The sequence below is a fragment of the Ciconia boyciana genome, chromosome 12 (assembly GCF_034638445.1).
Source record: "Ciconia boyciana chromosome 12, ASM3463844v1, whole genome shotgun sequence".
Classification (NCBI taxonomy): Eukaryota; Metazoa; Chordata; class Aves; order Ciconiiformes; family Ciconiidae; genus Ciconia; species Ciconia boyciana.
The window spans coordinates 8,412,953-8,432,777 of NC_132945.1; positions in this window are offsets into that span (position 1 = coordinate 8,412,953).

Here is a 19,825-nt window from a genome sequence, read left to right on the forward strand (position 1 = left end):
TTTATGAAGCATTTCATGGCTTTTAAGATTTCCCTCCCCCCTCCCTTTATTGGAAGGGCCTTAAAGTCCAAAATAATGATCCAATTCATGAAGAAAAAAAAAATCTGCGTCATCCAGAAAAAAAGGGAATCTCAGTTTGATATGAAGCCAGTTTATCCATGAGTAAGGCTGGCCCACTGCAGAAGCTTATTATAAAGTGAAGCCTAATACCTCCAGTGATGAAAGGTATAAAGCTGAAAGGGAAGCTATTCATAATGCCTAGCTTGGACAATGAAATTACATTCCTTTCCCTACTAATTTTCCCACCCATTTGGCAAATGCTGTCCTTACTGCATTATCATGTATTCGTAGGCACAGCAAAACTGGGTTTGTCATATGTTTTTGGTGGTTTTGTCTGGTGTTTTTCTGTTTCTGCATTTTTGCAATTGAATTGCTCGATATCAAAAGTCATTGCCACACAAAGTGCAGCAGAGATAACAAAGTTAGCCCATAACAACTGCGTAAGGCAAAATAAAAAAAATATAAAAGAACATTGTATTTCGATTTCACAGCTGGAAATGAAAAAGATATTGAGAAAGCTTAGGAAAACATAAATAAAGATAAGAACAGTCATCCAAGAATCTGTGTCTCAGAGGAAATACCCTGAAGACCTTATTAAAATATTCTGGATAATAGGCAACCATCAGGTTTTACCCAAGAGCAGCACTAATCCTGGCACATCTCCTGCCTTCAGCCATCTCAGAGGACATTCCTCTGCACAGAGCCAGTATGTACACAGAACTTCCTTTGGAAATGCTAGCCAGGTCCCAGAAGCAGTGAAATTATCTTGTCAGCAGGGCTTCCCCACTTGGGTGCAATATCACACTGACAAAGCACTCATGCTCCAGAATCTCACTCTTGTCTGATTGCCATCATTTCAGAAATCTCCACAATATGCTCCTGGAAGGGGCTAGACATAAAGCAAATGGAACTGAGACTTGGATGGGGAATTGTCCTAGAAAGCACCCATGCTAGACATTGTACAATCCTGAACCAGATGCTTCTCAAAAATGTTATCCTACTGGCACAATCCACCTAATTTCCATGTCTCATTTAAGATCCCACACTTCTTACACAGTCTATAGACTAAGGCAGATGCCTTTCTGATTTGTCAGGGACTTTATTCGCCTTGTGGAAGCTTCCCTGCTGACTGCTGAATACTCATATGTATCCAAAAGTAGACCTTGTCCCCATTTATACTGACTAAGGAGGGAACAAAGGCCTCACATGAGATAATTTCTTATGTATGTCTTCCTTTCCTGCCAACATCCCAGCTAAACCAGCCCCATTTTCCTTTGGACTAGGCAATAAAGACAATTGCAGCTTTCAACCTAATCTTGATCTCACCCTCCCAAAATGACTAATATTGAAGCTAAGCACAAATCATCTCCCACCATATCTTTTCCACCCTTTCCAAGTAGGTCTTAATTTCTCCCCTCCTCCTCATAAAAACCCCACCAATATTTTTAGCAACTTCCCTCTGTGACTTCAGAACTAGTTTAAAGGCCTCTTTCATTTTTGTTTGTTTCATACATCTTGAGGAAAGAGCCCTCAAATATTCACATTCCCAGAAGACTTGCTGTGCTGCATTTATTCACTCACTGTGTTTTGAACACACAAGGAAGAAACAAAAAGGAGGGAAAAAAGATGGGAGGCGGCTGCGGGAACAAGTGAACCTGCTACATCTAGGAACAGAGAGCAAGCATACCAGAGACTAGGAAAGCCCTTGGCCTCCTGTCTTCTCAGATACACATGTTCAACAACCAGTGAAATATGTAAGCATGGAAAAATCATCAGGAATTCACAAGTCAGGATTCTCCTGCACTTTTACACATTATTATTATTATTACCTGACTAGATGGGCTTTCTCCAAGGAACAGGCTCCAAACATACCCACATTGAGGTTAAAGACAAAAGCCCACTTTGACTACAGCAGTACAGTCCTGTACCTGGTAGTAACACAAGCACAAATCGCAAAAAGTGTATGCGCACCCCATATATGCTAAGGGCTGAAGACAGCCTGCCTGATCTTTCTGCAGCAGTTCCCTTACAACATAAAAGGTGACAACATCCTCACTGGAAATTACAGTGCCCAGTATCCCTACTGCAGATAACAGAGCACAGATAGCAGTGTATCTTACACATCCCCCGCCATCCACTGAAATAGATACAGCATTTTATAGCACTTAAGACTGCCCCTTGAGACATGACTGCCACTCTAAAGGCCAAAGCTTCAGCTGAAGTTCACATCATTCCCTAAGAGCTGTATGTGGCCTACAGTAGAGAGGTACCAAAAAGAAGTGGTTTTAGCCATTCCCTGCTCCCACGCTCCCTCCTCAAATTAAAAGGCTGTGGCAAACACAGCATACAAACAAATTCCCCATGTTCAGTGGCACACACCACATTTCTGCCCATTATTAGATGTGACAAACACGAGAGGGGGCAGAGCAAAGGGCAGGACACTTAGTGATCTCGTCATACAAAACTTCTCAAACATGCTCAGCGCAGTGTGGGATTACTCAAGGGTTCCCATGCGGTGGGTCAAGGAACACCAGACGTGCAGCAAAACGGCTTCCCAGGAAACCTAGACAGAGAAAGAGGAAAAAACAGCCCTGTGCACATCTTTGCAGGCACCTGACCTCAGTGTGTCTTTCAGGATGGTTCACCACTTCAGTCTTCTCCTTAACTATCACCTTGTTACATTAAAACCATACCACTGGCAAAGATTGTCAGGTGCAGCAAGAGATCAAACTAATGCCAAGAATTTGGGGACAGAAAAACCTCAAGTTCTCCCGATCTTTTCCATCATTTGTTCAAGATGAGGAAACACTGCTGGCACATCCCATTAACGTCCTGCTCCCCAGTGCAAACTGCAAGATGGTTTGTGCTAGGGGGTTTTAGCCTTCAATAAGCAGAAAGCACAATCTGACAAAATGTATTCCCCCAAGCGCTATATTGCCTGCAGCATCTACCAACTGCCTTCCCTGTAAACACTACCCTGGGTCTGATAAGTACATGGAAATGAAGACTGTGCCATTCAAAAGAGAGGTGAAGGCAGGCTCTTGCCTATCCTAAGCACAAATGGTTTCTCCTTTCTCCCTTCTCTAGGAGTGCAAGGTAGATGCCTCACACTGTGCTGATGCTCCATTGTTTATTTTTCAAGCATCTTCACAGAGCAGCTTTCCCATGCGGCAGCTCCCTTCTGCAGGCTCTGTTCTCACGCAGACGGAAGGCTGCACTGCTGCCGCCTTTTTGATCTTGAGACAGAGGTGAGGGGGCTAGAGGAGGGGGATGCAGTGGGAATTCCCACCCTAATGCTATTGGTTTGCTTTTCAAGATGCTCAGCAGCACTGCACATGGCAATCCTGTGCAGCAGAGGCTTTCTTTAAGATGATATCCTCACTTTCCTCTGTGACCTTTATTCCCACTGTTTGCTTTCCTCGGAGGCTGACTCCAGCCGTAACCGATACCAGAGCATCCCCACCCCCATAGCTCCTTTGTACTGGCTCACAGGAGATCAGGATCTCCATCCTCTCAACTGTTTCTCCTGCTAGCAGATGCTAAATACAGAAGGAGGGGTGAAAACCCCTGGCACAGTAATGTTTGTGTGAGCAACTGCCCTCTCCCATGTGGTTCTTGCAACTTGCTTAATCTCAGCCAAAGCATGCTAAGGATGAAGGAGGTTGCAGGACAACATGGTTTTCCTCATGAGCATACTCTTTTTGCTCCCTCGCTGGCACCTCCTTCCTCCCAGTGGAGATCCCAGTTATGCCTTTTCCATCCATTCCACCTAGCTGGCAGAGCCAAAAAACAATAAAAGGGGTATTTAAGTGGCTTTCTACTAGAGAACAAGCAGCAGTGGCTGTCAAAAGAAAAGCTATTCAAATTTTTCACAGGGATTACAAGAAAGCAAAGACAATCCAGTCACCAACTGCAAAAGTCAGGGTCAGGAGAGGGGAATCACATACCCAGCATGCCTTACATGCTCCTGGAGAAGTCAGCTCATTGCATTTCACTTGCATTTCCTCCACCTCATAGAAAAGGGCTGGTGACTACTCAAAAGTATGCCTTAGACTTGAGATAAGAGGATGAGAAAAGCTTTGGAAGTGCTGTGAGTCAGAGTTGGACCTCAGGTCTTCCAGTTGCTTTCTAAAAGTGACACCGGGGCAGTCTATGAGGAAGAAGAGCTAAACAGAGATTAAGACTTACAGTGGACAGGATGGGACAGGAAGGAACGATGGGTGTAAGCTCCCTATCATCTGAAGACATTTTGACAAAGTCTTGCTGCAGTTAATGCCTACTGATTCAGTTGCTAGCACTGCACAGAGGAAAAGAAAAAGAATTAAGTACATTTGAGTCCATCTGATGCAAGCCCCTACCCCAGGCACTGCCTTCTGCTATCCAAATACTTCTACCATGTTGCTTCTGTTTGTACAAGCCAAGTTAATTACAATTCCTTGTCCCTAAGTCCTTCTGAAAGTCTCAAAAAAATCAAGAGTGCATTTCAAAACCACCAAAACAACCCAATTAAACTGGCATTTTTGATCGTGTTAAAATATTATCCAATATAGAAAAATAAAGGTACAATTTTTGTAGAAGAATTAAAGCAAAACTAAGAAAGAACAAAGGTCCCCAATTTGATTCCAAATCACTTCAAAATTTGTCCATCAAGAGTTTTCACATTACCACAAACTTTTTGATCATGATTAAACTTACGTTTCTACAACACTAACCAATATTAGTAAGAGTTTACAAACTGTTTTTTTCTCTCATGGCTTCTAGTCCTCAAAAAACTATATATTTTTCCCCCTGAATTTTCAAATGCTCGCTATTTTCTTTGCAGATCTTTCTAGAAAATTGACTGCTAGCTCAGCATTTCTTACAGCATTTCATATTAAATTATCATTGCGGTCATCTTTAGCAACTTTAACTTATGGAGATTGGTCAAACCACAGAAAGTCACACCTACAGTTATGCTGTATATAGATACCCAAGCAGACAGTAGCTCACACCAGGCAATGTGTGGGAGGAAGTGGCTAGAGATGTTCACAGACTTTATTCCCACTTTTAGAAACCAAACAGGGATCTAAATAGATCCAACAAATGCAGCTGAAGATCTATGTGGCTTTACACGGGAATTTTGTGGCAGTCAGAGCTTCAGATCAGCATTTCAAGTGGAAAGCAAAGTAATTATTATAGTTTGTTACTAGTTTGCAAACAGCCCATTTCCCACCATAAATATTAAGTGTGCCCTGAAGATTTCTGCGCTGTATCCACTGCAGCCACAAGGGGAATAAAACCTAGCAATAATATGGGCAGATTACATGCAAAAGCTCAGAGAAAGTCATGTTACCAAACACCATACTAAAACCTATCAGAAATCAGCCTCCCATCCAGGCCAAACAGATGGGGGGGGGAGGGGGGAGCAGGGGAGAATAATTCAGCCACATTTTATATCCAAGCAATCCAAAAAGGATGCTGTATAAAAAGGCAAAGGCCTCATTGTACCAACAGCAACTGCACACTCTCACAGTTTCATCCCAAGTCTTGCAACAGCTGGTGCTTTTCAGGAAGCCTCAGAATCTGCAGGCACGTGACTCACCCAAATCTAGGTTCTGTATAAAAAAAGAACATGCACCATAAAAATAAGTTTCTAATTCTCAGTTGCAAAGAAAACCTTGAAATAGGCAACACAGATGGACCTAAAAGCTCATAAACATGACAACACATCCAACAATTTAAAAGAACCAAGCAAACAAACTCATCCTCAGGAACTTTCTGAGGTATAACTCATGAATTTGGAGCACTTAAGGCTGGCAAAGATGTACAAATTCCTTGTAAAGATGCACAGCAAGTAGGCCTCAGAATTCCCAAGTCAGACACCACTTGGGCTCCAACAACCAGAAAATGGCTGTTTTTCTGCACGCTTCTTTCCACAACTCATTCCCACTTCTGTCAAGTGCTGCTTATTGATAGTGTAAGCCCTGATACAGGTCTCTGGTTGATACATCCCCAGCAGGGTATGGCAGTTCTCCATAACATCCATCACAGCTCTTTTCTTGGAGAAGGAAAGGAGCTGGCCATTCACATAAGATGACAGGTATTTACCAGGGAACAAGACTGGGAAAACCCACCTGAAGTCAGCAATATTTCTGACTTATTTCAAAATGCAGTCACCTTTGGGAGAGACCCATAGATTCCTCCTCACAGCAAGTTTAACTAATAAGAGGAACAGTTGATAAAGGTTTGCTTTACACACGTGTGATGAATCTGCAACATTGGCTCCTGCTCCCCAACATGTCCATAGCCTATATCTTATGTTTTCAAACAAAATCCCTTTTGTGCTTTTCCCCTGCTGCTTCTCCTATTATGAAGAGCTCCCAACAGCCATCTCCAAAGTGACTTCATTGTTTGCCTTCAAACCAGCCTTCAAAGTCTCCCGAACAGTCATGCAAACAAACAGCTTGTCATCACTTAAATAGCTGTTTTCCTGAGAAAGGTCCACAGACCAAAGTTCTCATCAACTCCTTACACACTCCCATCTGACTATTTCTGTTCCCTCTTGTCTTGGCCTTACTTTGGAAGTGGTCTGAGGACAGGACCATTTTGCTTTGTTTCAATGCATTCCCTGACATCCTGGACCATGACTAAGACTCACTGGCCTCACAAAGCAAGTAACAAATTCTAAGAAAATGCACCCATTAAGAGTGATCTATGAATGTAGACATTCTGCATGTGTTGTTAATAAAAACTGGGAAACTCTCTTGATTTGCTCTTATTTTCACAGACACATGGTAGTTCCCCAACTGATATATAACATGACTTGGGACACATCACCATGACCTTTTCAAAATAGAAGACAATAAATCTAGAGTCACAAAATTAAACCATTTGGATGTCTAATAGGCCAAGTGCTATATACAACTGCCACTGATACAGCTGTTTTTTGATACCGGTTTTTCAGCAGGACCAGGACATGGCTGCAAAATACTCCATGTTTTATTTTGTCACCTACCATGGAAAATTTTGCTTGCAGGGACTTAGGTCACTATTTTCCTAACCACTCATGAGACCTATTCCCACCTCTCAACTTCTATTCCCACCTCTCAATTCATCTCAGGTCTCATAGGAGTCTGTCATTCAGTGGAGCAGTTCATCCACCTGTGAAGCAGGGACAATACCTTGCTCATAGCTGTTACGAAGGTAAGTTCACCTCCATTTGGGATATATTATTTGATGACAAAACAACAGGAGGGAAAAAACCTGCCACCAACCCTCTCCCTGTTTTTTTGTCTTGTTTCCATCTTATCTAACAAAGTAACATATTTAGCTGCATTCAGGAAGTGACACACTGGACATTTGAAACAAGCCCACAACACTGTCTCCCCTAATGGCCAGTTAGCAGCCCCAGCTACGTATATGACAGGACAGCCGTCCCTGTTCTCAGCAGGCTCTCTGCCAGCTCTGCCACCAACCTGCTGTGTGGCTCGGACAAATAATTTTGCTTCTCTGTGTCACCAGTTCCATTTCCATCTTTTTCAGTCCTAAGCAATTTGGGACAGGACTTGCTTCTCTCTAACTCGAGGCAAGAAGAAGATCTCAAAGTTTATAAGGGTCATTAGACACTATCATGGTACATAGAAATAATAATGAGCAGTTTAAAATACATTCTATTCCTTCAGCTCAGCAAAAAATTATATGATAATGAAAAAAATTATGGCAAAGTGAAAAAATATCATCATTGAAATATACCACAAAGTTGAAATATACCACAAAGATCCCACAGGGAGAGAAGCATGCATTTGGAGATATCATTTCTCCCCCAGAGCCATGGCTACTGTCGAATAAAGTTGACATGCAAATTCACACACTTGCGCTTCTTTTAAAAGACAACCCGTTTCTCAGAGGTATCATAACAGTTTGTGATCTTGCAGTTGCTATGGCAGCTGCTTGTGTGTCGAACAACAAAGTACTGTGTGTAGTTAGATAAATCTGCTTAAGTTATATCTGTCCCAAGTTCCCAACACTACACTAAGTTATTATGCACCCTTAAAAAAAAAAGGAATGTAAATTGAAGAAACATGTTTCAACATCGAACAATGGTATACAGAAAATATCTTCTCCATAAACATTGCCTTTCATGGTATTTTCATCATGTACCTTTGCTGACTTTCGCATGTCAAATTCCTACTACATGATTGCCAAATACATGTAATTTATTCAAATAAACCCAAAGCGATATTAGGATGACGTCTCAGTACAATAAAAACAATTGCATGATCTCTGTGCATGTTTTAATTTTAAAGTCTGGTAACACAATAGGCGCTCTCACACATTTGGTATGCATTTGCTACAAAAAATGATGTTTTAATATAAAATAAAATGCCCTGAGATGTACCACTTTATCATTCTTTGTCTTTCATCTCCTGCCTCCGAGAGCCACAGCATTCCATGGAAAGCAGACTTCTATTATCGTACCCCAACCATACAGCAAATGCACGTTGCCCTCCACTGAAAATAATCTTGCCAGTGCCCAGGCCCTCCATTTCCTTCTCCATCCCATTGCTTTTCATAAAGGACTTCCTGCAGGAACACAGATGATTTGCAGTTCGTTTGCATACTACAGGGAGAAGCTGTAGCACACTTCACAAGTGCTTCATTTGCTCCAGTTGCTCACTTTATCTCAGCAGGGATAACCAGCATATGAGCCAAGAGTCTTTTCCAAATGAGAGGTATCTGCCAGCAACCAGCTGACATTTTTTCATTTTAAAAAAATACCTGGTTTTTGCATTAATACCTAAGCACAGATCTATTCGGAGAAGATAGCAACAGAAAACCAAACTATTTCACAAAGGCACAACAATACATTCAGACATTGAGGAGTGAGGCCTGGATACTGAAATAATCATCATCTCTGCAAAACTACTGAGGTTTAAGTGCTCAGTTCATTAAAGCAAAGAAAGCCAAGCCATCATTTCTGATTTCCTCACCAAATTCCTTTTATAATTTGTAGACAAGAGAAGCCACATCATTCACAAATGGGGTTTCTGTTAGCCTAAAATCATCTGCACTAACAAAACCTGGAAGTGGTAGAGTCACACGCAGCGACACTGCAGACATGAGGAAGGGGGACTCATCATCACAAAGGGTGATGGCACCCTACCACTTCGTCACAGGCTCAACATGCCCAGAGGTGAGGGCTGAGCTTCAGCTGCCAGCTCCTGAAGGAAGGAAGGAGCAGGCACTTGGCACCTACACAAGTGCTCAAACACGGACGTGCACAAAAGCAAAAGACCAAAATTAGATGGCTTCAAAGTTTGTGGAAGAGCAGGAGAACCCTTTTGGAGTTAAAGTCTTGCTCTTAATGGTACTATTATTTTGAGTATATTTGAATTTATGTTCTCCTCAGTGGGCCAGGCCTGACCAGCATTTTTCAGAAGCACAATTCTTTGGAGCAGACATCTCCTTTATAGACTAGGATTTTAGCTGTAGGAGCCAAAGAAGGATACTGGTATGATTTTGAAGACACCCTTTCTCCACTTAATACAGTGTCCCCAGAGAGCTGAGAGCAGCTGAAATCTGTCGAGGCTAAAACCAGCAAAGTTAACTCTGCCCTCCTGAATGCTCAGGGTCTCTGGCACATCCTGACAGCGAGCATGGCAGTGCTCCCTCTAAGACGCATAATGGAGAGGGGCTTCACCTTTTACTGCTCTTCCACTGACACCACAAAATGAGATGAAAGAGTTGGGTTTATTTTTACATTTTTATGACTTTTCCCACCTCTTTGCTACCATGCTGGCGGCATTTCCCACCCCCACAACTGTGCCCTGACCAACCCCACAGGAATGCCTACGCCCAGGAGAACAGAGTTACAGTTGCTATGGCAACACTGCCTCCAAATTTTGTGGCCTCCATCCATGTAACATATTAACCTGATCATTTAATTGCTAGATATGTTTCAGGCTGGCACATGGGCAATTATTTTAAAGTAGATTTGCAGAGGAGAAAGTCATTTTGACAGGCAGCACTCATGCACATTAGGGCTATTCTCTTCATTACCCTACCACTTGACCTACAGTGCAGAGAAAGCACCTTCCTCCCTCTGCCAGCCAAAATCTTCCTGGGGAGTCCCTTTGGAAGCCTCCTGCTTCCCTTCTGCCTCATAATCCAATCCAAAGCAGCAACCACTCTGTTCACCCCTTTCTTTTTGGTCAGTTGGAGGCCCCATGCATGGACAGGGTGGGCTCACGCTGTCTCCCACCCAAGTCCAGCCAGGAGGAACATCGTACAGGATCAGATGCTACAAGAACATGGTTTCTTGTAGCATGGGGACATGCTACAAGAAATACATGGTTTAGTAGGCATGGAGGTGTTGGGTTGACGGTTGGACTAGATGATCTTAGAGGTCTTTTCCAACCTTAATGATTCTATGATTCTAAGAAGCAAGTCTCACAACACACTGGGCCTGCCCTGCTTAGCCCAATGGTGGTCCCTCAATAACCTGTTATTGCAAAGAGCTCTCACAACTGTCCTTGGGAGGTTGGCAAAGTAATAAACCAAACTCCACTTCCTACACAAGGATGCCAAGGAAGCGAAGCTGGGACCTGCCCCCTTCAGTTACCCATAAAGCAGCATAAAATCAGCCTCAAGAGCGACTGCCTTCCAACTGGGTGCTGGGACTGGGACCCACAGGGCTGGGAGGTGGCAGTGGGATGGCTGCATCACAGCCCACCACATCACAGGAGGTACAACGCAGCAGGAGGTGTGAAGGAGAGCCTGGCACCTCACCTCCTCCCACCAAACCCACTGCTCACAGCTCCTGTCCAAAACCGCTACGAGAGAAAACAAACCATGAACCTCCTGTTGATCCCAAACCTCCTGAAGCACACGACTCCTCCAAAAACTCCTTGTTTTCAACATGCCTCCTCTGTACAGAACTTCAGAGGTTAAAAGCCTACTTTGACCCCAGGGAGTACTGCACAGAACTCCTTGGGCTTGTGGACTATTAAAGCTGGAAATTGATTTTGTTGGCTCTGTAATTTTCTTGACCATTTGCAGGAGTGAGACCCAACCACTTACCTTTTTTTTTCCCCTCAGCCTCTTATTATGAGCACATGGGGGAAGGACAGAAGTGGGAGGAATCTATTTTATTTGCTGACCACTAACTTGTTTATTCTAGAAAATAGCATCCAAACACATTTTCCAAGAAAACAGCACGATACTAACTACCATCAGCAGCAGGTGTGGAGAGCTCTTTGCTCAGGAACTTTCCACAGCCTGGCAGAAAGACTAACTTCTGCCAGTAAAAGAACCTGAACCAATATAAAAATAAGAATATGTGAGCTTATTCACAGTTACTGTGACCAGTAACTCCTTACTGAACCATTTAAGTTTGCAAGGCTAATGCAGTATTACATACAAGATGCTTCCATCTGTTGCTTCTCAACATTCCCACCACAATTTTGGTATTTTCAATGTATTGCTGTATGCTATTATTGTATATTTAGCAAATAATTGTGTTCTACAAAAACTACCATTAGAGAAGCAGAATTCACTTGTACCTTCCCATTAGTGTCTATGACCAAGGCTGTGTTTTCTCTATGAAAAATAAAACTCTCAGCTGTGTTGAAGGTAGACAGGTCACACTAGCTTAGAAAGCTCCAGACACAAAGGTGACTCTCAACAGCTCTCTTTGGACACTGCCAATTTTATTCCCAAGGAAAGAGAGGACCAAATGGCAGAAGATAAAATTTGTCAGCTGGTTAAATTTAGCTGCCTCTGTTCCCATTGTGTGTCCCATCACAGTAGATCATCTTTCCTACTTCTAGATGTTCTGGACAATAAATATTTACAGGAAGGTCATTAGGGCATGGCAAATCCTGACAGAAGGGTTATATATCATCTCTCAGCCAGCAGCACCCCACAGAGGGATGGATCTAGTAGTACACAGGATATGCGACATACCCTAAGCAGACAAGGGTGAATTCCCGATACTCAAGTCTGTTAAGTCACACCTACTGTACAGATTGTCTTAGATACTGGCACAAAGGCAAGGCAACTGTGTGCCCATCTCACCTTTTCTAAAATTGTGCTCAAAGGGCATGAGACAGAAGCAGCTAGAGTCGAACCCACCTTGAGAGAAAAACCCAAACTCACCAAGCAGGAACTAACTGTTCCAGCTGACAAAATCCCACCTCATCTCAGATCCCTGCAACAGCTCACAGACCAAACAGTATCATGCAGCCTTCACTGGGCAGCGGTATTTAACAAGGAGCTGAATGTATGTGATAGGAATGCTGGAGAGGAGCAGAGCAAATACAATTCTCCTTAAAAACAAAATCTTTCATCATTTGCACCACCGATAAGAAGCTGCAATTACTCAGCAGTCATCAAGGTGGAGTTGAAGAAGTGCAGCAGCCAGGTCTGGGCTCCTTCCACAGCCTACTCTCCAGTCACTGTGGGCTGTAAAGCAAACAGCAAGAAATGCAGCATTATCCTTTCAGCTTCCATTTACACTGGGCACAGGTTGGATGAGCAAGAGGAACTTGGATAGGCTGATAGCCCGGCATCACCCATTTTATAAAAAGCAGAGCCTGAATGTGCAAATGAAGCATAAGGAATACACCTCCCTGCATTTGCTATGCCACAGCTTTCCTATGAAGAATTAGCAGTAGGAAAAGACGACTCTGCCTAACAAGACTGCCTGCTCTGTTTATCCCCTCCTCCTCTTCTGTCACCACATCTTTCCACCTCCCCACCCAACTCCTCATAAAACCTCCAGCTGTCTCTTAAGCTCGTTTATACACCCTGCTTCACTGCCCTTACTTGGCAGCCTCTCTGTTTACGGCACTCAGAAGCAAACAGCTCCACCAATTCTCACATTAAACATAGCTTACGGTGGGCACTTCACCTCCTCAGCAGTGCACTTCCACCGACCCCAGCTCAGGAAGTCACTTGAGCATGACCAAGTGGAACCAGCTCACACCTCAGAAAGGGAACGCAGGAGGGAGGGAAGGAAAGCACTGAGATTTCCATGGGGCACTTCACTTCTGTGGGTCACTGCTGAGGCAGACACACTCCAGCAGAGCTCCCGGCAGGACTGGGGCCCCCCCTTCCACAAATCTTCACGGTCAAAATGCTCCAAACCCTTTGTTTCAAGTCGGTCTCACCCTTTGCCCTGTGCAAAGACATGATCGTATTCCTCTTTCTCCACCACCCTTCTTGTGCATCCAAGTTATGAGATGTCTCCCCTTCTACCATGAACCCACTCCAAGACATGTCCTACCTAAAACCCACACAGCCCACGAGGAGAACCCTTTGGAGCTGGCCATGCTGTCCCCAGAAAAAACTATGACACTGAACACAGCTCCGCCTCCTTGTAGGGACTGCAGCAGAGTTGCTGCGTGTGCTCTTTCCTCTGTGGATATACCCCATTAACCTGTTTGCCTATTTTACAGCAGCCATGTAATAGTCTGATCACTGCAAGGATTTTTCTGTAATAACTTCTAAATCCTCTCACACCTGCCTCCTGCTAAAATACTCCCTGTCCATGCAGAGACACACACTCTCTCTGTCAGCTCTTATTGCTGTGGTCATTTGGACAAATAGTCTTCAGCTACTTCCAAAATTAGAGAAATAGGCACTCAAACCTATTTTTAATAATGAAATATAAATTGCCCCACAATGCTACATATTTGAATGACAGTCTGCACATTACTCACTTCTTTCTCAGCCAGCTACTGCCTCCTCATCTGTAAAATGGGGCAATCGCACTTCTTGCATCTGAGTGACAGTGTTTGCAAACATCAAGAAACAACTCTACAGAAGCCAAAAGGGAGTACTCTATTTGCATGCAAATTCATGTAAAAAATTAATCCTCACGTGGTTCCAGAAACATGATGCATACAAATACATTACTGCAAGCCTAAGAAATTTAGCTTAAGAAATGCAGCCAACTGTTTTCTACACTGATTGGGGTGGGGGGGAGGGGTGTGGAATCTGACAATACGCCTTCCTTTCTTCAACTGTTAACTCCTCATTGTAAATCTAATATTGATTCTTAATTTTCCATTGGCATTTTGACTGCAAGAGAGCAGGGGACAAACAGGAATGGCAAAGACAATCCATTTATTTCACCCTTTCTTCATTCCTTGGGTCAGCTACTCCCTCTCTGAATCAGTGCTAGACCTGCTTGAATAGCTGAGAATGAACCTTCCACAAAGTGTGGATTTACTTTTACTAAATCCTCTAAGTATTAAAGCTCTTCACACCATTTGGTCGTGAAGTGACGCAAGAGCGAGGTGTGGACACCAGTGACAATAAAGAACCATCTGGCAAAGTGAACTCCAGGCAAACAATGACAAGCACAAGTGAAAAGAATTGCAATGATTTCCACAAACATGTGAAATACTATAAACTGTGTGACTAAGCAGCTTCCTCCTCCTAGCAAGTAAATAAACATGTCTGCAGTAGGCTGTTTGGTTCGGTCTTTTATATGAGCTGAGAATACACAGAGACTACCCCATTTGCATTTTGCCTTTAAAAAAATATATGCAGATTGGTAAGCAAGGGGAGAAAAAGGCGAGAAAGAAAGAAAAAATAAGAACTAACCAGACTTCACTTTTTCTTGGTTCTTTACTGTCAGGGTGATGTACTGGAAGTCTTTATTTCTTTCAGCTTGGGCCCCTCAGTAGTTCATTCTCCTTCCAGCCTGTTCTCATGCCTTTCTTATCACCTGCTGAGGCCTTGATCATGGACAGAGCAGACAAGCAGCAGGGGACAATTAGAGAGGAGTTCAGACTTTGATCATTTGACCATATGTGAATACAACAGCTGACCACATGTTTTAAAAGACAACTAACTTAAAAGTATTAAAAAAATCACAAAGCAGGCATAGATACTTAAATTTACATTTTAATTATCTGGCACAATGGTGCATTCAACTTTGCAGAATATTGAATTTTCTTCCTAAATGTACACATCTCCAAAAGGAAAACCAGCACTTTTCTGCTTCTCCAGAGCCTAAACAAGCACAGCCTCACTAAAATAAATATTTGGATTATTTAAAAAATAAACAAGCATATCTATCTAGTAACCTGCAGTTCCTACTGACAGATAAATTCATAAATAATTTCTGCCCTGCAGACAGCCCAATTTAAATGGAATAACCCAGTATTACTTTACATCTAAAAATACCATGTATTTAATAGTACACAGACATCCCACCCTGCAGTACTTACATAAGTGAATATTTTTTTTCAGAACCTCTCTGTTAGCCTTTAAAACTTAATACAGAAACACAACAGGATTTAAGTGTTCAGCTATTGTAGGGACTCCATTCCGACTGCTCACCCGCCTGCTTTTTCTTTAAAAAAAAAGGAAAAAATCTTCATTTGCACAACGGTATTACTTTTGTTAAATCTTCTAAGTTATCAAAGCAGAATGGGTCCACTTGTGAGCCGTTTAACTGCAATCGCCTGACCCCAAGTACTGGGAAAAAAATCATTGTTGGAAATTTTCGTATACAATAGAAGCTTTATCATCATTTGTGGAGATATACCATCCACTTATCTTCTGCACCTACCAGATAATTAACATATTCATGAAATGGCTATTTACTCTCAAATAGGAGGATAATAGAAAAATAACACTAATTGTTTTGACGGCAGTTTGCTTAGGAGTTATCCGAGGCAACAAATGTTTCTTTTGTAGTTGTAGGAAGGCTGAAATGCTCCTTTCTGTAAACACTTCTGACTTCAGCTTTCCTTTCTCTCTGAATTTTGGACACTACCAAGGAAAAACTGTGGAATCCGTGAAAGGAGAAGGAGGAGGATTTAAAAATTAAATAATATTTAGTTTTGTTTGGATAATAATTGTTTGCGTATTTTTATTATAATGCTAACCACAGAGTATAACAACATTTTGGAGAATGAGATGTAATGTGTTTTGCAAAGTACAAGCAGAACTATACTGCATGCTAACTGAATGAAACAATGATACTTAAGGGTGCATGAAGGCTGTGTACATCATTTTTTAAAAGGCTCGGGCTATTACAACACACAGTGTTTCAAAGGCTATTTTTTATGTTTCTCTGACTGGACTATAAAATGTCTCCTTCCTGGCCCAAGTCTGCTTCTAATGAGGACAGAGGGGTGAGTGCTGACAGCAGGTCAGTGAGCACGCTCTGCCTTTGCCTTACTGCTGCAGCAGGAGACATCAGCAGTGACCCATCCGCATGCAGGATCGGGGCCTCCAGCGAGAAGGGCACACACTGGCTTTGCTTCTGCCCCTCCTGCTCGGCCACGCTCAGGCTAAGCTCAAAACTCCACCAGCTTCTCCAGTTTAACTCACTGCAGCATCACACCCAGATGCCCAGCAAGCGATGTCTTGAGGTGGCCTCAAAAGCAGCCAAGGCCACTCCAGCAAACAGCCATCTCTCACATGCTCTCAGCTCTACCGGCTGCCAAGGCTAACTCTGCCCACCTCATGGTCCACCTTGGACCCGCCATCAGCCACAGCAATCCAACCGTGCAGGATGGGACCATGACAGCCATTTTAATGACATGTTGTGTCTCCTTGCCGGGATTCAGAGCCAGAAGAGAAGGAACACAGCATGCAGCTGCAAGAGGGGAGTAAGCTCAGAGAACCAAAGAGGAAACCTCTCCAAGCCTGGCAGCTTATCAAAAGGAAAAAATAATCAGTGCAATGTTTGTCTGCAGCCCACCAAGCCACTCTCACTCACAATATTAGAAGATATTAAAGCTAACTGAATATGAATTATCAGCAAATTTGCCACTTGCTTTTCAGCCTGGGGCTGGGAGGTGAGTGGCAGAGGGTTTCTGGGCTTTCCCAGGTTACCCTGGAAGGAATTTGGGTTTGTTTTTAAAACCAAAGTTCACCTCCTCAGCACCATACAATGGCTCCAGCACTCAAAAGCAATTGTTCTCACTGAGAATCTTCCTGCACCTAAGGGCTCTCCGCAATAAAATATGAATGCAGTATTAATTAAATATAGATGCAATTTCCTCCTCCTTTTTCTCCTTAGCTGCTATCAAGAACATTAGTGCAGGCGCCTAAGGAAAGCATTGCTAACAGAGAACAGCTGCCACACTAATTAAGCACCGTGGTCTATTGGCCAGGCATGGGCCCAGGAACCAGCCACCTGACTTCTCCCCTCACGATTCACACACAGTGGCTCCGGGCATGTGGCTTTGGCTTGTGCTCAGCCAGACGCTTTGCGCTCACTCAACTTTAAGCACAGGAGAAGACATCATTGACTTCAAAAGAACAGGATTACCACTGACCTGCAATGAGTTTTGATTTAGCTCCTTAAATGCAACAAGCATTGTCTCTATACTGAAGACACTACTAATTGTTTGCAAAACATTTGGAGATATGATTGGCAGCATTACCATCTTTGGGAAATGCTAACAGAAAGCTACTGCCAAGGAATAGCATCGCTGTGTATGAGCTGCCAAAAATCCCTACCCCAGCAGACAGTCTGTTCAGAGTGCTCTAGCAAAACAAAGCAAACCCTCAGCTGATGACTGCGTTTTAGACTGCTGGGCCCATCCCCGCCTTGGAGACACTGAAAAGAGGGGGTCAAACCCCCTCCAAGAACAGCTAGCCCAGTGAGCAAGAGGGAAGGATCCTGCCATTAAAAGATCCTTTGCTTTCACTGTCAGACTAAGAGGACTCCAACCTCCATCTCCATCCTGGCTGGGCAGTTTGACAGAAGCTTTTACCTCTGAAATTGTATCACTGGGACAAAAATATTTTAACACAACATTCAAGATCGAAGGAGCCAGAACAGGGATAGGGCATGACTGAGACCTCATAGTGCACTGGCTGCAACACTCACTGCACTGTGGCTGATGAACCATTTCTTGTGATGCCATTTTCTGTACCATGTGTAAGCAGCCTTCCTCCATCACCACCACCACCTGCTCCCAGTTTAACCAATTACCATTTAATGTTCTCCATCTGCACAATAGGAGCAATGGTACTTCCTGACCTCACAGGTATGCATGTGTGTCTGCATGTGTGAAGATAAATATATTAAAGATTGGGAGGCATTTAGGTCCTGGGCCAATGGGAGCCATATAAGTGCCAAAGAGACTAAGACAAATGAGGGCCATATAAATAGATGGCCGGAGAGCTGCAGCCCTGAGGCTACAGGCAAGAAAGGGGCAGAGGCAGAAACTAGCACAGGACAACCGTGGGAAAGAGCCCTGTTTGAAGTATCTAACAGAGCACACAAGTGCCAAGGGAATGCAGAATAAAGCCCAGCTCCCTCACACTGGGAAACTGTGCTGACACCCCCGCCATCAGGAGGCAGCCCATGGAGGAGGAGGTGGGGTTGTCAAAATAAGCCTGGCTGTAGATCAACAGCTGGATAATGGAGCCCGGTCACATGCGTAAGCCCTCCCATAGCTTTTGGAGAGATACCAGTGATGCAAAATGAACCTCTGCACTCAAAACAGCTCTCAGCAGAGACAGGTCCTGGGCTCACCTGGCACTAACTCCCCCCTCTTGCTGCAGACAGTTTGAGCACAGAAGCAAGGACTGAGCGAGCAGAGGTGTCCCCACTCACTCCACAGATGGCTCCGAGGCACAGGGCTAGTCACCAGGCACAGATCCATCCCCTACCCGCCTCTGCATCCCCAGTCTTGGGTGGACTTCAGTCCCCATCTCTGTCAATCCTGCTGCAAAATGCACTTTATAATGCGTCATAAATCATAAAACACATCTCCCCCTCAGATCCACTGCCTCTTCTGCAGCTACTGAGGAGGAAGAAAGGCACCTGGGAGAAATCTGGCCCACAAAGGTTCACAGAAGACTGCACACAGCGCCTTGCTGGCAAAGAAAGAAAAAAGAACAGAGGAAAGGTAGAGACTGTAAGAGGTTAGAGGGAAAAGCAGCAACATCCTTTGAGAGCTCCCTGAGCTTTTCTGTCTGGCAAGCTTTGGGGACCTCTCAGAGCTTTCAAGAAGAAGGCAGCAGCATTTTTCAGGGGGAAAAAAAACCCATAACATTGAAGGGCCACAGATTCTAACCATCAATTTATTTATAAAGGAAATGCGACAATGCTTTTGCCACAGCGGGTCTTTAAAGCATCTCCCATGCCCCCAGCTGGCTAAGCAAGGGGAGAGACTAACAGGATCTTCTCTTGGTTCCTTCACTGGTACACCCCAATACTGTTAAAGCAGCATCTCTTCTGGGCTTTATTATTTAACATATTTAAGGCAGTACCCAGAGGCCCTCCCAGGTCCTCAATAATGTACAGACATGCAGATAGTCCCACCCCCAAATATATTTAAAAAGGCAAACCACAGAGCATAGCAAGGGAGAGGGTACTGGAACAAGGCAGAGGGGTAGTAACAGAAAATACCTCTTTGACTCTGCTCTCAGCTGCCAAATTTACACAGCTGATTAAAGGATGGGAGATGCATTTTAGTGAAAGACCTCTGTCTAATTAGCTTATCAAAGCATAGGTTCATACACACCTACATGGGAACCAAACTGTGATAACAGAGTTTCCCAGTCTAGCAAAGGCCTAACAGAAACTGAAGTTAAACACAGTCTGACTAGGTTGGAAGTCATTCACCACAGGTGACAGCGATGCAGATCCATCACTACAGTTTTTAAATGAAGACAAAGCAAATTGTTTAGAAAAGCACCCTTGTTCAAACAAATTCATTCATTTCAGGAAAATCCTATTGCCTGTTTTGGAGGGGTGATCACTCAGGGTGATCACAATAGAATTAAACAAATTTCTCTGCACTCC